At 35.7% G+C, this 22,633-nt stretch overlaps 1 non-coding gene across 1 annotated transcript; it reads right to left on the bottom strand.

The window, feature by feature from the left end:
- Positions 1-22,227: 22,227 nt before the first annotated feature.
- On the bottom strand, positions 22,228-22,334 carry LOC139860660 (small nucleolar RNA R71). The gene has a single exon (XR_011763290.1). It is a non-coding gene; the product is annotated as a small nucleolar RNA R71 (small nucleolar RNA).
- Positions 22,335-22,633: the final 299 nt, after the last annotated feature.

A 22,633-nucleotide genomic window follows, 5' to 3' on the forward strand; every position in this document is an offset into this window, starting at 1 on the left:
CACCTTTATATACAGATTATGCGAAACATTAAAACTATGAACTCACCAACCTTTGTATTGACACTTGTTAGCATGTTTATTCTCAGGTTCCCTAGAAGTCTTCCGCTGTTTGCTTATATATTTTACAAGCTATGTGCATGGAGTCATACATGATTTATTCGAGAAAACGTTGCATTTACAAAATCATCACCATGTATCTATTTTGACTGCATTGTCAACTGAAGTATTAGTGTAAACTATTATTTACGGTGATTGTCTATATGTAGAAATCATCAGATGTTGAAAACCTTGGATTTAAATATTCATTTATGGTGTGTCTTTTCAAAAGAATGCAATGTTTGTAAAACGTACCATATAGAGGTCAAATACCTCGCAATGAAATCGATGAATGACGTATTCGTCCATATGGATTTGGAGCGATCGTCACATAGTGACTACCTTTCCGTTAATTGATAGCACATGTGTACCATAGCTTTTGGCTATGGCGTGTGCTGTCTAGCAACAATAGCTCAAAGCCATTGCTTTTCATTAAGAAGATAGTATACGGTGAAGCTCGGTAGGTCATCTTCCCACGGTATGATATATCAATTGAAAAATCGTGAAATGATGAGATAACCAATGTCAATATAAAATGGTGTGGATTAGGAAGTCTCCCACACCAAGTGAAATGACATTCGGGAGACTTGACTCCCTATCACGGATGGACTTGACTCATCCGGAAGTGTTAAAGCATATAGCTTTAAACACTTGAGTTTTGAAAGACACATGGAAGACTTTACTTCCATGCAACAACCTTGATTTCCTTAAAAAAATTTAACTTAAGCATATGGATCATTTGTAAGTGGGAGACTTTACTCCTACTTGAACTTTTGCAAAAACAAAGGAAGACATTACTTCCACAAGAAGGGTGGAGTTGATTCACCCTAAAAGGTAAGTTATGACTTTATTTGACCAAAAATTTTCATTTAATTCAATAAGTCACTTTGGAAAATTTTAAAATTTTGTGATAATCTTATAAAAATAAGTCCACGAGAATTTATCTCTCCCCTTACACTTGAGATCATGTAATGCCCTCAATACATGAAATCGAAATAAAATAATAAATTCGAGAGGAAAAAATGAAAATGGGGAAGAAATAGAGATACCCGAGAACAAAGGCCATTTCCACAAGTGATTATCAAATTGCATGAAGTTATCTTATCAAACCCGCATCACCAAACATCCCTTTTGCTTTGATTTTGATTAACGAGTCTTTGTCTTGACTCGTCCCCGTCTTCTTAACATTCCTTATCGGGGTGGTCCTCCCCCACACTTTATCGGACGTCATGTGAAGTTGGTGGAAAAAGTTCCACGAATCAAGAGAGTGAGCTGTGACGCCCCGTACAAAATCAACGTGTACGAATCATCAACAACAGGTCCATTACATGGTACAATACTGCATGCTGTTTTAAAACAAGTTTTGCATTCAAGAAAAGGTGACGTCTTTACCAACGTCAAATATTTTACAAAGATAACGTGCTTCTATGAATAGAGAGCATTAACATAAGTACGTGACACAAGGGTCATTACAAACCATTGTTCAAATGTAACATAAGTTGTGAATGCAAAGTAAAAGTTCCATGATTGAGACATCTCTAAGTAATGCAGCGGAAGTCTAACACAGCGAGTCTGTAACAGTAAGTCTATAACACCAAGACTATAACAGCAAGTCTAACAGCGGAAGCAACAACGTCTAAGAACCTGAGAAATACATGCTTAAAAAGTCAACACGAATGTTGGTGAGCTATAGTTTGTTTGTAATCAGTAATGTAATGTAGACCACGAGATTTTGTATCCAAAACAGTATCTCAAATCCGTATGATAAAGTATATGCTTATCCGTGGGCACCCGGTAACTAACTTAACGTAATAATACCCCCTAAAAGTACACTTGACGAGTGCTTATGTTCTTGAAGTATTAAACACCTGTTAAATGCTAGCACGACTAGCCCGAGTGGGGATGTCAAACCCTATGGATCCATATCTAAGATTCGCGTTCATTGGTTCATAAACCAATGACTAAACGTTACTGAGCTAAGGGGAAAATTTATGCTATTATATCACCCACACATATAGAAAGTTTAAGTACTCGTGCCTAGTAAGTAAAACATAAATAGCATATGTATTCTCAGTCCCAAAAATAGTAAGGTAAAAAGGGAAGCTATAACTCACAGTGAATGTGCGGTAAAATCGATACGACAATGTAAGCAAGTAGTAACTCGGTCTAAACAAGTAAGTTGGTCGATCCAAAAAGGTCCTCAACCTAAGTCAAAGGTTACTAGGTTAGTAAATTGTCCCAAAGGGTTTAAAAATACATAAGTTAAGTCTTAAGTGTCATCATCATCATCATCATCGTACGTAAAAAGTAAAGTAAGTTTTCAATCAAAAAAAGAGATCGAAACAAAGGCTGAATTCGTTCAGCTTCTACGACCTCTATACAAACTGAAATGACGCGCGATCAGTGGCCAAGGCTCCGTATGTGAGTCCTATAACCGCTATCCAATTTTCAGAACCTAACTCGATGTCGTTTGACCGTGGCGACGGTTCAAGCGCAAGTAGGTCAGAATTTTCAGCACGTCGTTACAAAGGCGTAGTGACTTTCGGGAGGCTAAAAATCCTAAACCGTATATCGGATTTAGGCGAGTCTTAAACAAAAAGTCATACACTTGAACCGAAATATCTGGAAATCAACTTTTCCAGAAGCTCAGGAGTCTGATCAGACCCTAAAAAATAGTAAACAAGTGCTCCGGTGGGTTTCTTGGTGTTTGATGCTCATCACGATTATCATCTTTGATGCGTATAAGCCTCAAGTGTACAAATCTTGATGCTTTAGCATCACTTTAACCAAGGTTTAACCATAAACACACAAAGTCAAGTCTAAAAAATAAAATACAACTCATGTGAGAGTTTGAGCAAGGTGATGAACCAAAGTTACATCAATTTCTTAGTTTCAACACAAATACAAGTCCTATTAAGCTGTAAACTTTGAATCCAACTAAATAAGCAAGACCTTAAGCTATAGAACTTAGATCTTAGCTAAACATTAAAGATCTTAGAATAAAATTCTAGATCTTATGTTCTTGGTGAAACCCTAAGTCATAGCACTTAGACTTTCAACTTTTACACAACCATAAGTTATGAAACTTAGATCTTGTAAAGTAAAATGAACACAAATCAATGAACTCTTGTTTTAACAAGTTAGATGACCATAAGTTACATAACTTAGATCAACTTTAGATGAGTCAAAGTTATAAATTAGGAAGCTTAAACTTTCTTGTTCTTGAACATTCAAAGTTAGACTTTGGTTACAAGATTCATGAGATCAAAGTTAACACATAAATCTTTGACCAAGAACATATATAAATCGAATTTCATAAGCATAAATGATAAATTTAAAGTTAAAGATGAACAAGTTCAAGCTTGTATTCTTTACATAAAGAGATATCAAGTTACAAGCTTGAATCTTCATAAAATGAACTTTAAAGTTCCAATACTTGAACATAAAAAGGATCTTAAAGTAAATTGTACCTTAGATCATTACAAGTTTCATGTAGAACCAAAAGCTACAAAGATTTGATCCTTGTTCTTGATTCTTTATCATACAAGTGATTAAAGATTGCAAGATAACATAAGGATTCAAGTTATAAAAACCAAAATCCAAGAATAATGAAAATGATGATGATTTACGGTTTTAGAAGCAAAAAAAGAAGAAGAATTAAAGTTAAAACTTACAAGCTCTTCAAGTAATTTAGAGAGAAAATTTAGAGAGAAGAACTAGAGAAATGTTGTGTGTGTTTTTGTGAAATGAAATGAGAGAATGAAGTGAAGTTTAAAAAAAAATGGAATGGTGGCTATGGTTGGTGTAGGCCGACGGTTTGGGGAGCAAGGGAGGGGTGACCATTTACTTTTCATGGGTGGTGGTACATGGTGGTGTAGGTACATGTTGGGTGGCATGGGACATAAGGTTAAAAACATGTAAGTATAGTACATAAGCATGCTTAATCTTTGTCTTATGTCTTAATGGGTTTTGTCTTATGTTTCATGGGCTAACTAGTTCATTAATTAGTCCACTAAATAAGTCCATTACTTGAGTAGGTTAAGCCATGGAAGTCCATTAAGATAACTAGTGTGCATTAGTAAATTACTAAGCGTAATTAAGCAACCAATAAGCCAAGTAATTTTCATTAGAAAATATCAATTAGTATTACGTAGTCATAATATTCCGGTTATGATGAAAGTTAAACGTGTACCAAGTATGTAGCTCGCTTTAAACGTCAAGTGACACTAACGGTCGTAAAAGTATTCGAGGATCAAGTTAAGTGATTAAACACTTAATAGCACGTTGTAAGGTATCAACGAAAGTAATTAATCATGAAATAAGATCACAGAGCATAAACTAGCTCAGTACGCATATATACGCAGATTCGTGAAAGTATAGAGCACAAAAATATAAGTCGAAAAAGTCGGGTCGTTACATTACCCACCCGTGAAAGAAAATTTCGTCCCGAAATTTTGAGGAGTGACCAACAACGGTTCCAAATTTGAAGAAGAAGAAGCGTATCGAAGTTCCGAGAGACTCGTGGGCTCAGAAGTGAGTTATTTACCTTGAAAGGTACTTGGGCATATAAAAGTAAGAATAGGTATATGCCATTAATTAAATCTCTTGTCCTAAGAGATCAACAATTGATTTCGTTTCTTGCTAACATGAATATGTCATCCGAATATATACCCACAAAAGGAAAGATGATGTTTTTAGCTTTACAGGCATCTTCAGTAAGCTGGATGCATGAAATACATCATGAATGTTACTAAACTCATCTAAAACATCGAGCGCTTATGTCTCAATACAAAACTGACAGATAGAATGGAAAACATGGTGATCACAACATACTGCATGTGAACTTATCCTTGGATGGAACGAAAGCATAGTTCCCGAATGTAACTATATCCTTTCAGTTACATGTTGAAGTTATGGTTAACATCGGCTAGAGCAACATATAGTTGCAACCAACGAAGGAAGAAATATATAGAGTAACCACATCAGTGTCGTAGATGTTTTAAGCAGTTCCCTTCCATGAGGATAACAAGATTCATAGATTCTTAAAGTATCTTATATTACATTTCCAAAAGAAAATCGCACGAAAGGTGTGATCTTTGATCGAGAGTGAACACTTCGAGTGGTTTGTTCTGAGTTTATCCTTATACTTAAGGGGATGCGCGGATGAGAAGATACGTGAACCCTTGGTCATAAAGAATGGTTTACTCCAAGTGAAAAGGATAAAAACGATTTCTTGTACCTCAATATACTGATTCATAGAGATGATGTTTACGAGGGTGTTGCGATTAGCCGTGAAATAGTGAGAGTAGAAACCCACCTAGTGCCTTTCCTACAATGGGGTGACCACTGAGTGTACCTCAGAAAACTGATTTATCGGCCCGCATTTTTGCCATGTCTAACCTTAAAAGGATAATTTTACGAGCGCAAAGACTTCCTATCAAATTTTATAAAACTATCATCCAAAGTGGCTCAAGAGTTTTTAACAAAGATCTTTATGGTAAGCTTTATCCCTAAACGGAGGACGAGAAGAAGTGTGATCCATACATGGTGTAGACCAATACGAAAACCTTTAATAAAATCAACCAAGGAAGTTTTGAAAAACCTTTAAACGTTTGATGTGACAACACAAACGGAACGAAGTTCTTAGTAGATTTAGAAGTATGTACAACGTGTACCATTGTGCACAAAACTATTTGACTTAAGTTAAACAACTCAATACAGGAGCGATTTTTAAATAATTTAAAGGTATAACTTAGTATGTACTAACCAAAATAAGTAAAGGTAAATTTATTAACTTAATTATATACATACATATATGATTTTAATAAATCGCATAAGTGACAGAAAAATTTTATTACTTTCATTTGTCCATAAATCTCATGAGGACCGCACAAATAAACAACGTGTAAATTTTTTGATAAACATAGTTTTTCGTATTTCAGAGGTTACGAGTTGAAAAAGATCGAGTGAAAAATCTTTGAATCATCGGGTGACATGTTACTAGGTAATGAAAACTAATGAGTTAAATGTAGTTTTAATAATTATCAGGACATAAGTCTTTGGGCTAAAAATGTTCACGTGCTATTCTTGATATCGGCTAAAAAGTCACGTTTTCACCCCGGTATTAAGGCCCAAAAACAAGAAAGATTCGAACTTTGTCGGAAAAATACCCACTTCGTCGGTTAGAATTGAAGAACAAGTAATTACAAAGGCGGTGCAAAAAGAATCAAGAGAATCGGAGCTAAAACGAAGATTCTAGAGCGAAAACGGTGAAAGACAAGAAATCAAGCTACGATCCAAGGAATCAAGACTGACCAGCAAGCCATACGGCCTACCATATGGCCTGCCAGTATGGAAACGGCCTGCCATTTTCGTGCCACCACACGAGCCACCATACGGCATGCCTTGCATACGGCCGGCCAAAAACGGGCTACCATACGCCCTGCCATACGCCCTGCCAGGCGTATGCTGGCAAATTCCAAGTCTATTTAAAAGGTCTTTGTCATTCATTCCAACACACACTTCAATTTACTTCTTTCTCTCTTTTGTACAATATTAGTCATACTTTCATGGCCTTCTCACCTTCGAGCGGGAAATTAAGTACCCGGACCCGAACGCTGAAGATTGTATTAGGAGCGGTCTGGAGTCTTGAAGTTGTCACTTTTGTATTCGGAACTCGTTTAATCTACTGGTACTTCTATCCTTTACCTTATATAATGTTTTATGATATTATTGCCATGATTAGCGAGTAGTTATCTTTAGTGTATGCTATGATGTAAGCAGCTATAATGCCGAAATAATATTATGGTTTGTGTATGCTGTTGAAATGCTTTCCAATTATGCTTTAAACTCAATCGCTTTTCCAACTAATAGAACGTAGTTATAGGCTCTATTATTGGGAAGTAGCGAACCCCGATTCATAGTACACTATCTGTGTCACCCCTTGGTAAGAGAAGTCTCTCGGATACAACGTAAGATCGACCGAGGCACACCGGTTATAGTAAGTCTATCGAGCTTTAGATTCCGACTGAGGACTCTTTCGTAGTGAAACATCTGACTAGACCCTTAGTACATTGTCGGTCCCAGACCATGCTAGTGTAGTCACCAAGCATATAAACTTCGTACGTACACGCTGAAGCACATCGGTTGTTGTAAGCTGTACCTCTGCTAAGTAAGGCCATGGAACACGGTTAGTGTTGACCAGTACACTGCACCATAATGCAGTCTCAAGAATTGCACCCCGCTTGAGGGATTCTTAGTTAATTAAGGAACTGTTTGTTAAGACACATAAAGGATTGGACCGTTAGGATAACTGAACGTGTTCATGGAAGTCAGACTTGACTTGGCCATGGTGTTCTTTATGGTTGAACTCTTTTTAAGGGCCTAACTATCTTTTACCAATCAGTAACGAAAGCATTGAAGCACATCACGTCTCTCGGATATGGTAAACCATGTATTCTATTATGCTTAAGAAAGTTTAGACCATTTTGGAATGTTAATACGTCACCCAACTGAGTCGCTCAATTGGATGAGCCATCTTAACGTGTATGCCTGTAGTCAGACTGCACGGGTGTCGGGGGTAAGGGACGTTGCTGTCTATTCAGAATCTTCAAGCCTAACGCAGTACCCAGTGACATGTCTTATGACAGGGGCGTTTAGGACCAGTGTAATGAATACAAGGCCTCTGCCTATTCCTGAGCCAGCATTCCATAATCTCGGCAGAATAACTGATGAAGTCATAGTATGTGCTTACTTAACCTTATCTGGATTAGAAATTTTATCGCATTTACTTTATCTATCTTATAAATTAGAAAATCCCAAAATAAATATTCACTACTCCCTAACTATCTTAGGCTACAATATAGGTTAGATGTTACTGATATCTCAAAAATACGACTCTAGGTAATACTTCCCTTACTTATAAGGAGTAGTAAGATTTAGGCCCCGCTAAATATAAATTTAAAATAGTACCCTCTTGTAGTGACCCGAACTTTTCCATGTTTATATATATTAATTGAGAGTGATATTTACATGATTAAATATTTCCAACATGTTAAGCAATCAAACTTGTTAAGACTTGATTAATTGAAATAGGTTTCATATAGACAATTGACCACCCAAGTTGACCGGTGATTCACGAACGTTAAAACTTGTAAAAACTAAATGATGACATATTTATGGTTATATATATAGTTAACATTATATCATGATAATTAAACATATCATTAAGTATATTAACAATGAACTACATATGTAAAAACAAGACTACTAACTTAATGATTTTGAAACGAGACATATATGTAACGATTATCGTTGTAACGACATTTAATATATATATATATATATATATATCATATTAAGAGATATTCGTACATCATAATATCATGATAATATAATAATTTAAAATCTCGTTTGATATTATAAACATTGGGTTAACAACATTTAACAAGATCGTTATCCTAAAGGTTTCAAAACAACATTTACATGTAACGACTAACGATGACTTAACGACTCAGTTAAAATGTATATACATGTAGTGTTTTAATATGTATTTATACACTTTTGAAAGACTTCAATACACTTATCAAAATACTTCTACTTAACAAAAATGCTTACAATTATATCCTCGTTCAGTTTCATCAACAATTCTACTCGTATGCACCCGTATTCGTACTCGTACAATACACAGCTTTTAGATGTATGTACTATTGGTATATACACTCCAATTATCAGCTCTTAGCAACCCATGTGAGTCACCTAACACATGTGGGAACCATCATTTGGCAACTAGCATGAAATATCTCATAAAATTACAAAAATATGAGTAATCATTCATGACTTATTTACATGAAAACAAAATTACATATCCTTTATATCTAATCCATACACCAACGACCAAAAACACCTACAAACACTTTCATTCTTCAATTTTCTTCATCTAATTGATCTCTCTCAAGTTCTATCTTCAAGTTCTAAGTGTTCTTCATAAATTCTAAAAGTTCTAGTTTCATAAAATCAAGAATACTTTCAAGTTTGCTAGCTCACTTCCAATCTTGTAAGGTGATCATCCAACCTCAAGAAATCTTTGTTTCTTACAGTAGGTTATCATTCTAATACAAGGTAATAATCATATTCAAACTTTGGTTCAATTTCTATAACTATAACAATCTTATTTCAAGTGATGATCTTACTTGAACTTGTTTTCGTGTCATGATTTTGCTTCAAGAACTTCGAGCCATCCAAGGATCCATTGAAGCTAGATCCATTTTTCTCTTTTCCAGTAGGTTTATACAAGGAACTTAAGGTAGTAATGATGTTCATAACATCATTCGATTCATACATATAAAGCTATCTTATTCGAAGATTTAAACTTGTAATCACTAGAACATAGTTTAGTTAATTCTAAACTTGTTCGCAAACAAAAGTTAATCCTTCTAACTTGACTTTTAAAATCAACTAAACACATGTTCTATATCTATATGATATGCTAACTTAATGATTTAAAACCTGGAAACACGAAAAATACCGTAAAACCGGATTTACGCCGTTGTAGTAACACCGCGGGCTGTTTTGGGTTAGTTAATTAAAAACTATGATAAACTTGTTATTCTTATGAGAAAATGATTTTTATTATGAACATGAAACTATATCCAAAAATTATGGTTAAACTCAAAGTGGAAGTATGTTTTCTAAAATGGTCATCTAGACGTCGTTCTTTCGACTGAAATGACTACCTTTACAAAAACGACTTGTAACTTATTTTTCTGACTATAAACCTATACTTTTTCTGTTTAGATTCATAAAATAGAGTTCAATATGAAACCATAGCAATTTGATTCACTCAAAACGGATTTAAAATGAAGAAGTTATGGGTAAAACAAGATTGGATAATTTTTCTCATTTTAGCTACGTGAAAATTGGTAACAAATCTATTCCAACCATAACTTAATCAACTTGTATTGTACATTATGTAATCTTGAGATACCATAGACACGTATACAATGTTTCGACCTATCATGTCGACACATCTATATATATTTCGGAACAACCATAGACACTCTATATGTGAATGTTGGAGTTAGCTATACAGGGTTGAGGTTGATTCCAAAATATATATAGTTTGAGTTGTGATCAATACTGAGATACGTATACACTGGGTCGTGGATTGATTCAAGATAATATTTATCGATTTATTTCTGTACATCTAACTGTGGACAACTAGTTGTAGGTTACTAACGAGGACAGCTGACTTAATAAACTTAAAACATCAAAATATATTAAAAGTGTTGTAAATATATTTTAAACATACTTTGATATATATGTATATATTGTTATAGGTTCATGAATCAACCAGTGGCCAAGTCTTACTTCCCGACGAAGTAAAAAAAAAATCTGTGAAAGTGAGTTATAGTCCCACTTTTAAAATCTAATATTTTTGGGATGAGAATACATGCAGGTTTTATAAATGATTTACAAAATAGACACAAGTACGTGAAACTACATTCTATGGTTGAATTATCGAAATCGAATATGCCCCTTTTTATTAAGTCTGGTAATCTAAGAATTAGGGAACAGACACCCTAATTGACGCGAATCCTAAAGATAGATCTATTGGGCCTAACAAACCCCATCCAAAGTACCGGATGCTTTAGTACTTCGAAATTTATATCATATCCGAAGGGTGTCCCGGAATGATGGGGATATTCTTATATATGCATCTTGTTATTGTCGGTTACCAGGTGTTCACCATATGAATGATTTTTATCTCTATGTATGGGATGTGTATTGAAATATGAAATCTTGTGGTCTATTATTATGATTTGATATATATAGGATAAACCTATAACTCACCAACATTTTTGTTGACATTTTAAGCATGTTTATTCTCAGGTGATTATTAAGAGCTTCCGCTGTCGCATACTTAAATAAGGACGAGATTTGGAGTCCATGTTTGTATGATATTGTGTAAAAACTGCATTCAAGAAACTTATTTTGTTGTAACATATTTGTATTGTAAACCATTATGTAATGGTCGTGTGTAAACAGGATATTTTAGATTATCATTATTTGATAATCTACGTAAAGCTTTTTAAACCTTTATTGATGAAATAAAGGTTAAGGTTTGTTTTAAAATGAATGCAGTCTTTGAAAAACGTCCCATATAGAGGTCAAAACCTCGCAACGAAATCAATTAATATAGAACGTTTTTAATCAATAAGAACGGGACATTTCAGTTGGTATCCGAGCGTTGGTCTTAGAGAACCAGAAAATTTGCATTAGTGTGTCTTATCGAGTTTGTTAGGATGCATTAGTGAGTCTGGAGTTCGATCGTGTTTTCTTTAAAAATGATTGCTTAACATTTTTGTTGGAAACTATATATTTTTAACATATGAATATTATGTGATATATTAATCTCTTAACGTGTTTGATATTATGTGATAGATGTCTACCTCTAGAACAAGTCCCATTGACTCACCTAATAATAATGAAGAGTCAAATGTAAATTGGAATGATTCGTGGACTGATTCACAAGTTCCCGAAGAGGAACCGGAAGAAGAGTCGGAACCGGAAGAAGAGTCGGAACCGGAAGAAGAATCGGAACCGGAAGAAGAATCAGAACCGGAAGAAGAATCGGAACCGGTGGGGGAAATAATAAAACGGTTAAGTAAAATAAAATCCTCAACCAACCGACCAAGGTTAATTATGGTCAATGGTGTTTCCGCCAAGGAAGCAAAATATTGGGAGGATTACCAATTCTCCGATGAATCGGATTCCGACGAGAATTCCGATGATGTTATAGAAATTACCCCAACTGAATTTAAAAAGGCAAAAGAAAATAATAAGGGAAAGGGCATAAAAATAGAGAAATCTAATTCCAACCCCGATGAACTTTATATGTATCGTCAACCACCGAAGTCCTTAAGTTGTAACAATGACCCGGGAACCTCTAAACCACCAGGTTTTTCTAAACCAATGTGGACAACGACGGCTCGTATTAGGGGAACATCATATATCCCTAGAAACTTGGCAAAACGAACCAAAACCGAAGAAGAAGAAACAAGCGAGTCGGAATAAGATAGCTGTATTCGTGTGGTGTAATATATGTAATATAGTGTGCTTATGCTTTATGATATATGTAAAAATTGCTTGTATTAATAAGTATTTTTTTTATGAATCTAACTCTTGTCTATTTTATAGTATAAAAACACAAAATGGATAGACAACCCAATATTTTAAGAGACCTACCCGGAGACATGATTGATGAAATCTTGTCTAGAGTCGGTCAGAATTCTTCGGCACAACTATTTAAGGCGAGATCAGTTTGTAAGACATTCGAAGAACGTTCCAAGAATGCCTTGGTTTATAAAAGGCTTTCGTTCGAAAGATGGGGGATATCACATTGGGAAATCCATAAGTTACGATGTGTTTACTTTGACGCATATATTGCGGGGAACCCAAATGCTATTTTACGCAATGGGTTAAGAAATTATTTTGACTCAATATATCCGAATATTGGACTTCGTGATTTAGAAAAAGAGGCTAACATGCAACATAAAGAAGCATGTTATGCTTACGGATTAGTAATGTTCGCTTCTCACCAAAGTGAGAACAAGAACATCGGCCTACAACTATTAAACAAAACATTCCCACAAGTGACGGAGTCTGTAATTGGGGTAAGAAATGAGGTTTTTAGATTGTTACGGGACTGTTGGACATTACGTAACCCTCGTCCCTTTGACGACGTTACAACACGCTGTCTTATCAACGGCCATAACGGTTATGTTCCACAAGACCAAGGATGGGAAGTAGTCCTAGTAAAACCAGAATGCATGACTTGTTTCTGGACGTATGAATTACGTGTCTTTATTGCCTTTGCTGAACGACTTGTGTACTAGCTAGATTTATCTTCACAACTATCTTGTATCAAAGTTATTGTGTGCTATATTTCATGCTTTATGTAAAATAAGCGGTATTGTAAGTTTGTAAAATTATTGCATAAAAGTTTGAACGGGAAATATTATTATAATCAGTTTTTCATATAGAATTGTAGTAGTTGAATTGTATATTAGCTACTAAGTATGAACTTAACGGGTAGGTACTACCCGAATTTAAACTTATAAAATGCTAATATGAAGAAAAAGATTTTATAAATGAGTTCATATTATGCTATGAAATACTATTAACTAATCTTAATATTCTGTATGATTAACTTGTTCCATTTGACTATTTTGAAGGAAATGGCACCGACTACTCGACACACCGTGAATATGAATGAAGAGGAATTCCGTACTTTTCTAGCTTCAAACATAGCCGCAGTACAGGCTGCGCTACATACCAATAATAACCTTGGATCTAGCAGTACAGGAAATCGTGTAGGATGCACCTACAAAGAATTCACTGCCTGCAAACCTTTGGAATTTGATGGAACCGAAGGACCGATCGGATTGAAACGGTGGACCAAGAAGGTCGAATCGGTGTTTGCCATAAGTAAGTGTACTGAAGAGGACAAAGTGAAGTACGCTATGCATACCTTCACAGGTTCTGCGTTAACATGGTGGAATACCTATCTAGAGCAAGTGGGACAAGACGATGCGTACGCACTACCGTGGTCAGTATTCAAGCACTTGATGAACGAGAAGTACCGTCCCAGAACTGAGGTCAATAAGCTCAAGATAGAACTTAGAGGGTTACGAACCCAAGGATTTGATATTACCACGTACGAAAGACGATTCACAGAATTGTTCCTATTGTGTCCGGGAGAATTCGAAGATGAGGAAGAGAAGATCGACGCGTTTGTGAAAGGATTACCGGAAAGAATCCAAGAAGATATAAGTTCACACGAGCCCGCCTCCATACTACAGGCATGTAGAATGGCTCACAAACTAGTGAACCAGATTGAAGAAAGAATTAAAGAACAGACTGCTGAAGAGGCCAATGTGAAGCAACTCAAAAGAAAGTGGGAGGAAAACGGTGATAAGAATCACCAATACAACAACAACAGCAATTACAAAAATAATCGCAACAATTATCCCAACAATCGCAACATCAATCGCAACTACAACAAACGGCCCAACAACAACAACAACAACAACAACAACAACAACAACAACAACAACAGCAACTACAACAATCATCCCAACAACAATAATAACCACAACAACAACAACAATCAGAAGCAGCTATGCCAAAGGTGTGAAAAGTATCACTCGGGGTTTTGCACCAAATTTTGCAACAAGTGTAAAAGAAATGGTCATAGCGCGGTGAAGTGTGAGGTCTACGGACCAGGGGTTAATAGAACGAAAGGAACAAATGGTGTCGGAACGAGTAATGGCGGAGCAAGTAGTGTCGGAGCAAGTTATGCCAATGTAGTTTGTTATAAATGTGGAAAACCGGGCCACATTATTAGAAATTGCCCGAACCAGGAGAACACGAATGGACAAGGCCGCGGAAGAGTTTTCAATATTAATGCGGCAGAGGCACAGAAAGACCCGGAGCTTATTACGGGTACGTTTCTTATTGACAATAAATCTGCTTACGTTTTATTTGATTCGGGTGCGGATAGAAGCTATATGAGTAGAGATTTTTGTGCTAAATTAAGCTGTCCATTGACGCCTTTGGATAGTAAATTTTTACTCGAATTAGCAAATGGTAAATTAATTTTAGCAGATAATATATGTCGGAATCGAGAAATTAAACTGGTTAGCGAAACATTTAAGATTGATTTGATACCAGTAGAGTTAGGGAGTTTTGATGTGATAATCGGTATGGACTGGTTGAAAGAAGTGAAAGCAGAGATCGTTTGTTACAAAAATGCAATTCGCATTATACGAGAAAAAGGAAAACCCTTAATGGTGTACGGAGAAAAGGGCAACACGAAGCTACATATTATTAGTAATTTGAAGGCACAAAAACTAATAAGAAAAGGTTGCTATGCTGTTCTAGCACACGTCGAGAAAGTACAAACTGAAGAAAAGAGCATCAATGATGTTCCCATTGCAAAAGAATTTCCCGATGTATTTCCGAAAGAATTACCGGGATTACCCCCACATCGATCCGTTGAATTTCAAATAGATCTTGTACCAGGAGCTGCACCAATAGCTCGTGCTCCTTACAGACTCGCACCCAGCGAGATGAAAGAACTGCAAAGCTAATTACAAGAACTTTTAGAGCGTGGTTTCATTCGACCAAGCACATCACCGTGGGGAGCTCCTGTTTTGTTTGTCAAGAAGAAAGATGGTACATTCAGGTTGTGTATCGACTACCGAGAGTTGAACAAACTTACCATCAAGAACCGCTACCCACTACCGAGAATCGACGACTTATTTGATCAACTACAAGGCTCGTCTGTTTATTCAAAGATTGACTTACGTTCCGGGTATCATCAAATGCGGGTGAAAGAAGATGATATTCCAAAGACTGCATTCAGAACACGTTACGGTCATTACGAGTTTATGGTCATGCCGTTTGGTTTAACTAATGCACCAGCTGTGTTCATGGACCTTATGAACCGAGTGTGTGGACCATACCTTGACAAGTTTGTCATTGTTTTCATTGATGACATACTTATTTACTCAAAGAATGACCAAGAACACGGTGAACATTTGAGAAAAGTGTTAGAAGTATTGAGGAAGGAAGAATTGTACGCTAAGTTTTCAAAGTGTGCATTTTGGTTGAAAGAAGTTCAATTCCTCGGTCACATAGTGAACAAAGAAGGTATTAAGGTGGATCCGGCAAAGATAGAAACTGTTGAAAAGTGGGAAACCCCGAAAACTCCGAAACACATACGCCAATTTTTAGGACTAGCTGGTTACTACAGAAGGTTCATCCAAGACTTTTTCAGAATAGCAAAACCCTTGACTGCATTAACGCATAAAGGGAAGAAATTTGAATGGAATGATGAACAAGAGAAAGCGTTTCAGTTATTGAAGAAAAAGCTAACTACGGCACCTATATTGTCATTGCCTGAAGGGAATGATGATTTTGTGATTTATTGTGACGCATCAAAGCAAGGTTTCGGTTGTGTATTAATGCAACGAACGAAGGTGATTGCTTATGCGTCTAGACAATTGAAGATTCACGAACAAAATTATACGACGCATGATTTGGAATTAGGCGCGGTTGTTTTTGCATTAAAGACTTGGAGGCACTACTTATATGGGGTCAAAAGTATTATATATACCGACCACAAAAGTCTTCAACACATATTTAATAAGAAACAACTGAATATGAGGCAGCGTAGGTGGATTGAATTATTGAATGATTACGACTTTGAGATTCGTTACCACCTGGGGAAGGCAAATGTGGTAGCCGATGCCTTGAGCAGGAAGGACAGAGAACCCATTCGAGTAAAATCTATGAATATAATGATTCATAATAACCTTACTACTCAAATAAAGGAGGCGCAACAAGGAGTTTTAAAAGAGGGAAATTTAAAGGATGAAATACCCAAGGGATCGGAGAAGCATCTTAATATTCGGGAAGACGGAACCCGGTATAGGGCTGAAAGGATTTGGGTACCAAAATTTGGAGATATGAGAGAAATGGTACTTAGAGAAGCTCATAAAATCAGATACTCAATACATCCTGGAACGGGGAAGATGTACAAGGATCTCAAGAAACATTTTTGGTGGCCGGGTATGAAAGCCGATGTTGCTAAATATGTAGGAGAATGTTTGACGTGTTCTAAGGTCAAAGCTGAGCATCAGAAACCATCAGGTCTACTTCAACAACCCGAAATCCCGGAATGGAAATGGGAAAACATTACCATGGATTTCATCACTAAATTGCCAAGGACTGCAAGTGGTTTTGATACTATTTGGGTAATAGTTGATCGTCTCACCAAATCAGCACACTTCCTGCCAATAAGAGAAGATGACAAGATGGAGAAGTTAGCACGACTGTATTTGAAGGAAGTCATCTCCAGACATGGAATACCAATCTCTATTATCTCTGATAGGGATGGTAGATTTATATCAAGATTCTGGCAGACATTACAGCAAGCATTAGGAACTCGTCTAGACATGAGTACTGCCTATCATCCACAAACTGATGGGCAGAGCGAAAGGACGATACAAACGCTTGAAGACATGCTACGAGCATGTGTTATTGATTTCGGAAACAGTTGGGATCGACATCTACCGTTAGCAGAATTTTCCTACAACAACAGCTACCATTCAAGCATTGAGATGGCGCCGTTTGAAGCACTTTGTGGTAGAAAGTGCAGGTCTCCGATTTGTTGGAGTGAAGTGGGGGATAGACAGATTACGGGTCCGGAGATTATACAAGAAACTACCGAGAAGATCATCCAAATTCAACAACGGTTGAAAACCGCCCAAAGTCGACAAAAGAGCTACGCTGACATTAAAAGAAAAGATATAGAATTTGAAATTGGAGAGATGGTCATGCTTAAAGTTGCACCTTGGAAAGGCGTTGTTCGATTTGGTAAACGAGGGAAATTAAATCCAAGGTATATTGGACCATTCAAGATTATTGATCGTGTCGGACCAGTAGCTTACCGACTTGAGTTACCTCAACAACTCGCGGCTGTACATAACACTTTCCACGTCTCGAATTTGAAGAAATGTTTTGCTAAAGAAGATCTCACTATTCCGTTAGATGAAATCCAAATCAACGAAAAACTTCAATTCATCGAAGAACCCGTCGAAATAATGGATCGTGAGGTTAAAAGACTTAAGCAAAACAAGATACCAATTGTTAAGGTTCGATGGAATGCTCGTAGAGGACCCGAGTTCACCTGGGAGTGTGAAGATCAGATGAAGAAGAAATACCCGCATCTATTTCCAGACGATTCGTCAACACTTTCAACAGCTTAAAATTTCGGGACGAAATTTATTTAACGGGTAGGTACTGTAGTGACCCGAACTTTTCCATGTTTATATATATTAATTGAGAGTGATATTTACATGATTACATGTTTCCAACATGTTAAGCAATCAAACTTGTTAAGACTTGATTAATTGAAATAGGTTTCATATAGACAATTGACCACCCAAGTTGACCGGTGATTCACGAACGTTAAAACTTGTAAAAACTATATGATGACATATTTATGGTTATATATATAGTTAAAATTATATTATGATAATTAAACATATCATTAAGTATATTAACAATGAACTACATATGTAAAAACAAGACTACTAACTTAATGATTTTGAAACGAGACATATATGTAACGATTATCGTTGTAACGACATTTAATGTATATATATCATATTAAGAGATATTCGTACATCATAATATCATGATAATATAATAATTTAAAATCTCTTTTGATATTATAAACATTGGGTTAACAACATTTAACAAGATCGTTAACCTAAAGGTTTCAAAACAACATTTACATGTAACGACTAACGATGACTTAACGACTCAGTTAAAATGTATATACATGTAGTGTTTTAATATGTATTTATACACTTTTGAAAGACTTCAATACACTTATCAAAATACTTTTACTTAACAAAAATGCTTACAATTACATCCTCGTTCAGTTTCATCAACAATTCTACTCGTATGCACCCGTATTCGTACTCGTACAATACACAGCTTTTAGATGTATGTACTATTGGTATATACACTCCAATGATTAGCTCTTAGCAGCCCATGTGAGTCACCTAACACATGTGGGAACCATCATTTGGCAACTAGCATGAAATATCTCATAAAATTACAAAAATATGAGTAATCATTCATGACTTATTTACATGAAAACAAAATTACATATCCTTTATATCTAATCCATACACCAACGACCAAAAACACCTACAAACACTTTCATTCTTCAATTTTCTTCATCTAATTGATCTCTCTCAAGTTCTATCTTCAAGTTCTAAGTGTTCTTCATAAATTCCAAAAGTTCTAGTTTCATAAAATCAAGAATACTTTCAAGTTTGCTAGCTCACTTCCAATCTTGTAAGGTGATCATCCAACCTCAAGAAATCTTTGTTTCTTAAAGTAGGTTATCATTCTAATACAAGGTAATAATCATATTCAAACTTTGGTTCAATTTCTATAACTATAACAATCTTATTTCAAGTGATGATCTTACTTGAACTTGTTTTCGTGTCATGATTTTGCTTCAAGAACTTCGAGCCATCCAAGGATCCATTGAAGCTAGATCCATTTTTTTCTTTTCCAGTAGGTTTATCCAAGGAACTTAAGGTAGTAATGATGTTCATAACATCATTCGATTCATACATATAAAGCTATCTTATTCGAAGGTTTAAACTTGTAATCACTAGAACATAGTTTAGTTAATTCTAAACTTGTTCGCAAACAAAAGTTAATCCTTCTAATTTGACTTTTAAAATCAACTAAACACATGTTCTATATCTATATGATATGCTAACTTAATGATTTAAAACCTGGAAACACGAAAAACACCGTAAAACCGGATTTACGCCGTTGTAGTAACACCGCGGGCTGTTTTGGGTTAGTTAATTAAAAACTATGATAAAATTTGATTTAAAAGTTGTTATTCTGAGAAAATGATTTTTATTATGAACATGAAACTATATCCAAAAATTATGGTTAAACTCAAAGTGGAAGTATGTTTTCTAAAATGGTCATCTAGACGTCGTTCTTTCGACTGAAATGACTACCTTTACAAAAACGACTTGTAACTTATTTTTCCGACTATAAACCTATACTTTTTCTATTTAGATTCATAAAATAGAGTTCAATATGAAGCCATAGCAATTTGATTCACTCAAAACGGATTTAAAATGAAGAAGTTATGGGTAAAACAAGATTGGATAATTTTTCTCATTTTAGCTACGTGAAAATTGGTAACAAATCTATTCTAACCATAACTTAATCAACTTGTATTGTATATTATGTAATCTTGAGATACCATAGACACGTATACAATGTTTCGACCTATCATGTCGACACATCTATATATATTTCGGAACAACCATAGACACTCTATATGTGAATGTTCGAGTTAGCTATACAGGGTTGAGGTTGATTCCAAAATATATATAGTTTGAGTTGTGATCAATACTGAGATACGTATACACTGGGTCGTGGATTGATTCAAGATAATATTTATCGATTTATTTCTGTACATCTAACTGTGGACAACTAGTTGTAGGTTACTAACGAGGACAGGTGACTTAATAAACTTAAAACATCAAAATATATTAAAAGTGTTGTAAATATATTTTGAACATACTTTGATATATATGTATATATTGTTATAGGTTCGTGAATCAACCAGTGGCCAAGTCTTACTTCTCGACGAAGTAAAAAAAAAATCTGTGAAAGTGAGTTATAGTCCCACTTTTAAAATCTAATATTTTTGGGATGAGAATACATGCAGGTTTTATAAATGATTTACAAAATAGACACAAGTACGTGAAACTACATTCTATGGTTGAATTATTGAAATCGAATATGCCCCTTTTTATTAAGTCTGGTAATCTAAGAATTAGGGAACAGACACCCTAATTGACGCGAATCCTAAAGATAGATCTATTGGGCCTAACAAACCCCATCCAAAGTACCGGATGCTTTAGTACTTCGAAATTTATATCATATCCGAAGGGTGTCCCGGAATGATGGGGATATTCTTATATATGCATCTTGTTATTGTCGGTTACCAGGTGTTCACCATATGAATGATTTTTATCTCTATGTATGGGATGTGTATTGAAATATGAAATCTTGTGGTCTATTATTATGATTTGATATATATAGGATAAACCTATAACTCACCAATATTTTTGTTGACGTTTTAAGCATGTTTATTCTCAGGTGATTATTAAGAGCTTCTGCTGTCGCATACTTAAATAAGGACGAGATTTGGAGTCCATGTTTGTATGATATTGTGTAAAAACTGCATTCAAGAAACTTATTTTGTTGTAACATATTTGTATTGTAAACCATTATGTAATGGTCGTGTGTAAACAGGATATTTTAGATTATCATTATTTGATAATCTACGTAAAGCTTTTTAAACCTTTATTGATGAAATAAAGGTTATGGTTTGTTTTAAAATGAATGCAGTCTTTGAAAAACGTCCCATATAGAGGTCAAAACCTCGCAACGAAATCAATTAATATAGAACGTTTTTAATCGATAAGAACGGGACATTTCACCTCTTCCACGAGTGGCTGATCCTGGCGAGCCGCGGCCTAACGACACCGAGCAAATAAAAACCGTCCGTTTCGGCCATATCAAGAGACCTACTAGTTTTTGGCGTCGCTGCCGGGGAACTGGTATCAGGCAATACTGTTTTCAATCAAACTTATTCACAAGCATTTTGTGGTGTCTAAGAAAGACAATTATACACGGACTTGGTTATTGGATTTTCCGAACAGTCGCCAATTATATTGGGACCAAAAGGATCCTGCCTCTTCGTAGTCGGCCTGGCCACTTGGTTTGTTGAATAGTTTGTGCGGAACTTTGTTACCAAAATACTAGGGAATCAGTATCCAGAACCAAAAACATATTCCACCATAGGATAGTTAGTTAATTAGATTAGATTACTTTAGATTACTCTAGTTTACCTTAGATTAAACCACCTTAGATTAAATTAGATTACCTTAGAATTAGATTAGTTTAGTTTAGCTTATTATAATTTAGCTTATTTGTGAAAATTAAAAACAAAAAAGGCATACCCAGTGTATGACCCAAACCCGATCTAGACCAGGGCCGTTGTTATTCGTACCTGATCCAGACACAATAATCTCTAAAGCACGCAAGGAAGCACGAATCAGAAACCAAATGGTGTTACGCGTTACTATAGCAGAAAACATGAAACCATTGATTGAAGGTCGAGGAGGACCAATCAGATTTCCAGAGATTCAAGGACACTCGTTCAAGTTAAAACATCACATCATCCAGCTCATTCAGAATAGCTGTCAGTTTCATGGATTACCGAATGACGATCCTAATTCTCACCTTGATAAATTCATATCTCTTTCGAACTCCTACAAACAGCCAGGGATAGGACAAGATATAGTCCGGCTATACTTGTTCCCCTATTCTCTCACTCATCATGCTCAAACTTGGTTTGAAAGACTGGAAAAAGATTCCATCACGTCATGGAGGGAGATGGCGACTAAATTCCTAACCAAATATTTCCCTCCTTCTAAACAAACCAAACTGAAAAATGACATCATTAACTTCAAACAAAGTTATGATGAATCTCTTTACACTGCATGGGAGCATTTCAAAACCCTGCTGAAGAAATGCCCCAATCACCAGTTAGAATGGTCAGCCCAAATCTGTACCTTCTACAATGGTCTTACGGTAAATCATAGGACGACGATCGATGTAGCAGCTCAAGGGAATCTGATGAACCAAACCGCAGATGAAGCATGTGAATTGCTCGAGAACATGACAATGCATCATCATGACTGGAACAGTGGTGTAACAACTTCATCATCTGCCCCACTCTCTGCACTTAACAATCAAACGAGGCCATCAAATCCATCACAGATAAGATGGAATCTCTTGCCAAACAACTCGGAGAATTGAAGACGCAACCGCAGCAGGTTAACCAAGC

Source organism: Rutidosis leptorrhynchoides, chromosome 7, assembly GCF_046630445.1.
Source record: "Rutidosis leptorrhynchoides isolate AG116_Rl617_1_P2 chromosome 7, CSIRO_AGI_Rlap_v1, whole genome shotgun sequence".
NCBI classification, from domain to species: Eukaryota; Viridiplantae; Streptophyta; class Magnoliopsida; order Asterales; family Asteraceae; genus Rutidosis; species Rutidosis leptorrhynchoides.